This window comes from Cyprinus carpio, chromosome B2 (genome assembly GCF_018340385.1).
Source record: "Cyprinus carpio isolate SPL01 chromosome B2, ASM1834038v1, whole genome shotgun sequence".
NCBI classification, from domain to species: domain Eukaryota; kingdom Metazoa; phylum Chordata; class Actinopteri; order Cypriniformes; family Cyprinidae; genus Cyprinus; species Cyprinus carpio.
The window spans coordinates 20,945,779-20,950,814 of NC_056598.1; the positions used below are offsets into that span (position 1 = coordinate 20,945,779).

The following is a 5,036-nucleotide window of genomic DNA, read 5'->3' on the forward strand; positions in this document are numbered from 1 at the left end:
GTACATCTTTCCTACATTTTACTTGATGATTAGACCACATTAAATTTATCAAAACTTTTTTCAAAAATGGCATAACCATATGAAACAGTATTGTTTTTGTAAAGTAAGACTTTACAAAACAATAAAAAAAATATATATTTTCATTAATTAAAATAAAGAGTTGATATAAATATTAGATGAACAACCAAAACTTAAAAAAACTTTGAATTTTTAATTTGGCAACTAACTAAAATAAGAACTAATTAAATAAGCTAAATTAATACAATTACTGTAAGTGTAACTAAAATATACATTTATTAGAATATAAAATTATACATAAAATTACTAAAATATAAGCCAATTCAAAATATTAATAAATATTATCTTTTGATTTGAACATCCTTTTAGTATTTAACATATCAGGTTCATCTCTAACCTCATGTTTGTTTTGATCAGAAAACTAAATAAAGTTTATAAAACATCTTTTTAATAAATAATTTAAATGCTATTAAGAATATATCAAAAAATAAATAGAAAAGAAATAAATAGTGTGTGTGTGTGTGTGTGTGTGTGTGTGGTTGTGTGTGTATGTACATGAATACAAAATGGAGATTTTAAGCAGATTGTTTCTTTTTGTTATCACAGACTGTCTTCTTTTTTCTCATTGACCTAAAGAATGAACCACTAGCAGAACAGTACATTATATACAGAGCCCAGTGCCTCTCATCTCTTTCCGACAGACAACATTTGGATAATAATGGATTAATCTGACATAATTATTTCGTCTTAGGCGCAGACCTCTAGTCACGGCTATAAGATGCAGCGATGAGCTAATTTACTGTATTGTCAGAGGGCCTATCATGGCTTCTTATTAGGCTGCATAGCAAATCCTAAGCTAAATGATCTGTGTCCGGCCTTCCGAGGGAGAAATGGCATTCTGCCGCACAAGTTCTGCCAGCACAAATGAGATGCAAGATTTGAAGAGAAATCCTCTCCCCCATACAGATATAAAAGCAAGGACATGCACACAGCCGCCTTCCGATCCAAACATTGACTCATCAGCACACGCCACCTGTGAAAACACCAAGCTATTTTCACAAGAATAAAGAGATGCACCAACTTGCACGTTTAACTGTTATGCGCCACACTTAATTCCGGCACAGTTGTGTGCGTGTCCTAAATCTACAAATTATCACATAAATGCCAGATAAACCTAATCACTACTGCTAACATTTGCAGCTCCAATTGTGCCAAACACAGAATGCGTTAATTAATCTAATGTTCTTGTGGCAGACGCACGCAGTCGCACATGCAGTCACGCGCTGTGGGAGTGATTTGTAAGGCACCATGTGGGGCTCTAATCTGCGGGTTGCAGTGGGATCTTTACAGCCTGCTCACAGGCCCAAGTAGCAGAAATTAGGCCCAAATTCAATCAGACGTCCAGGCAGCCCCGGGCTTTTCCTGCAGGCCTCGAGGTGCCTTGGGATGCCAGCTCCATCTGCACTAGGGGTACGGAGAGCTTGCCTCATGGTGTTGGGGAGTTATGAGTATTGCGGGCCACCATCTCTCCGCACATTAGTGTCACGGCTAAACTAAATAAAGACTCTGTGTTTGAGTGTTTAGCTGAGGAGTAATTTAATTTAGGCAACAACATGCTGTTGTAAATCACAAGGATGAGACGGTGGACTGCATCTGGAGAGGGTATTTATCTCAAGGAAATACCAGAACATTGAGTTAAAAAGAAATCACACCCTGAGATTAGCTTTCTGCAGACAGCATTCGGATCTCTGTATTTCTGCCTTATTTGGAAGCCGAAGTAAATGCGGAGCCAGACCCGAAAACAGCTCCTATTTTTCGAGCAAGTTAACTTTCATACGGTCATTGTTGAGGGATTTTTGCAATGGCATCGAGCGCTGAGAGCACTGTATTACCCGATTGCATCAACTAATCCGCCAACCTATTTGCTGAGGAATATACAGAGCAAGACACTGGAGAACGCATTCGCGTCTGACTCGGTCGTCTGTGAAATTGATAAGCCACAAGAGATCGACCATTTCTTACGAAGCCACAAACACGCATAAAACGTTTTGGAACACAGAAGAGCAGGAAAAGCAGGAGCCATATGCACCGTTCTCAGGTAAATTGTCTGCATATCTCAAATATAATTCATCATCCCCAGCTGCAGTCCTGGCATATTCATTTCTCTCTCTCTCTCTCTCTCTCTCTCTCTCTCTGCACGCTGAAGGATTGTGGGCAATGTGATAGGGTGCATAGGTTGTCCCTTGAGGCCAAACTGACATGATTGGAGCTCCCAATAAAACCAGAATGAAAAGTCTTCAAAATGGGAGAAACTCTTGGGAGCAAAATCGGCCCTGGAGACTGGAATAATCCAAGGGTTTTTTCATCAGCAGGTGAGAATCTTGCATACCTTTTCCAGAATTCATGGGTAATAGAATTGATTCTGCAAGACTGATATGAAGGAACTGTGCAAATTAAAAGAAAAAAGGGTTAGGGCAACATAAAATAAAAAGCTAATCCACAGCCAGAGTTTATCCTTTGGTGCAAATCGAGTGTAGTTAGGTTGTTGGAGCTTTAGCCGCACAATCAGTGCAGGGGTTTGTGATGCAGTGCTCCATTGGGACCTAATTTACAGAAAGAGGTGCTCCACAATACTACACAGCAAAACCCCAACAAACAAACTACTTACCAATTCATTTATTCCAGCACTCATGCACAGGAGACACGACTATTTTCACTTTTACCTTGTGCTTCAGGAACACCGTTTCAAATGCATAAGGTTTTTTTCTTTCTTTCTGCAAATCTTTTAAAGAAAGAAAGAAAGCCAGCATGCAAATAATTGTTTAGGTTCTTATCAACATACATTCATGCGTATAGATTTAAGGTTTGGTTAAGATAACAGCCTATAACTTTAAATATTCATATGAAGCATGCATTGAAGATTTAGCTTTAGAGAAATGTCCTTTTTTCAGTGAAGAAGCAGAGCAACACTGAGTCGCTCTTGCATGTTTTATGTGTCTTGGTATTCAATAAGGTTGATTGTAAATCATAAAGATGGTCATTTTGTGTTTAATGCCTTCAAGAAAACATACAATGGGGTTGTTACATATTATGTTATTATAACCATTTTGGTTGTACTTTGTTTTACAGTACGTGCACTAACCTGAACGTATAGTCTATGAAAGAAATGGTAATGTAAGGTAGCTATATGAGTTAAGGTCAGGGTTAGTACCTATACCCAGTTATAAGTACTATAACAAGTCCTTGAATTTCTTAGTATGTGATATGTCCACTTCTGATTTAATGGGCTTGAGCTGACATGGACCTCTCAAGTGATGATTCATATTTTCCTGCATGATTTGAGAATCTTCCAAAGAGCATCTTTTTTGCTTCAATGGAAGCAAGACAAATGTGAAAAAGAGTGGTCACAAATTAGCTTATTTGATCAGTGACCTAGAAAAAGTATGAAATCCTAATTGGGTCCCACTTTATATTAAGTGGGCTTAACTACATTTAAATTAATAATTTAATACATAGCACTTATTGTGTACATCCATGTTTTTACATTGTACTTATATTTTAAAATACCTGCATGTAATTATATCTGTAATTAATTTCTGTAATTAAATTTATAATTACATTGTTGACCAATCCCCTGCACCCTAACCCAACCCTTAAACCTACCCATACCACCAAACCTGTCCCTAACCTTACCCATATCCCACCTCAATAGCAGTTTTGCAATTAAAAGTGTTTTGCAATACAATATGAACACAATAAGTACATTGTACTTATTTTTTGATGTAAGTACATAGTAGTTAAGGACACTTAAAATAAAGTGGGACCCCTAACTGTTTCTCATTATTACACAGCACTATGTAATAGTTGATTCTAATTGGTCGGTTGTGGTATTCAGTGGTTGGATATTTTCTAATATTCACTGTTGTCTTTGGCAGCTCTGTGTATCCGGGTAACTGAAACCAACACTACTATCATGTCTCTCAAATCACACTGCAGAACTTTCTCTTTTTTAATACAAACACAACTGGCACTATTTTGCATCTCAATCGAAGTTAAAATTACCTTTTCAGTGATTGATTATAGTTAAATGGGGGCAGTATTAATAATAATATAATATTGTTACAGGGTTTTTTTGTTACCAGGCTGATTGTTTTGTCCATTGTAATGGTTTTTTTTTCTTAGCTGAAGATTTAAGATAATATACTGGTAAAACTGTATTTAAAAATATATCATAATTAAAATTGTTTCATTTTATTTTTTCTTATTTGGTGACTTTCGCTGTTTACTTTGCAATAATGAATGCAATTTGATGAAGTCACATGCTTTGTGTCACTTTAAACACCAACGTTTCTTTGTTTTAAAACATTCAAAATCCTAAAACTAAGATTTTGAGCCAGACTTTCACTGTGATATGTATCTAGTGTATCAGGGTTCTTTGTATAGGATGCTATAGCTGAATGCAGCATACATTTGACTTCACAGTAAAGCTGTCATTTATAACCACTCTAAGCAAAATAATAGATTTGAAGGTTTGGGAATATTATTCAATTTTACAGCCCATCGTGGAAGAGGGTTTTTTATTTTCCTCACAGATATGATTCCGTCTGCCCAATTGCTGTTCCTGGTAATACACAATAAAAAATATCAAAATCCATTTTTGCAGAACAGGAAGGGCAAGAATTGATCACACTCTTCCATTACAGAAGCAAACAGCGAGCCAGAAGGAGAAGAGGGGAGATGAAAGAACATCAATGCAGAGAAAATGTGCAAAGCCACAGAGAAGCACTGCCCGGCATAATGACTCAGCTACCGCGCAGGGACCAACAACTTTCTAAAGCATCTCAGAAACATTAGGCAGAGAGACGGGATGCTCCTTGCCCAGTACTCTAGCTGTGGGCGCTGCCTGATGCAATTAAAACAAGCCCACAGAGCCTGTGCGCAGATGCAGTGAGGTGCCTTGTACTACTGAAATATCACATCAGTGTTGTAAAGCTGACCAGGCCCTAATCTACACTTTT

The 5,036-nt window shown here is 37.2% G+C and overlaps 1 long non-coding RNA gene across 1 annotated transcript; it reads left to right on the forward strand.

The window, feature by feature from the left end:
• The first annotated feature begins 1,828 nt into the window (after positions 1-1,828).
• On the forward strand, positions 1,829-5,036 carry LOC122136235. The gene is made up of 3 exons (XR_006154034.1): positions 1,829-2,116; positions 2,225-2,390; positions 4,722-5,036. It is a non-coding gene; the product is annotated as an uncharacterized LOC122136235 (long non-coding RNA).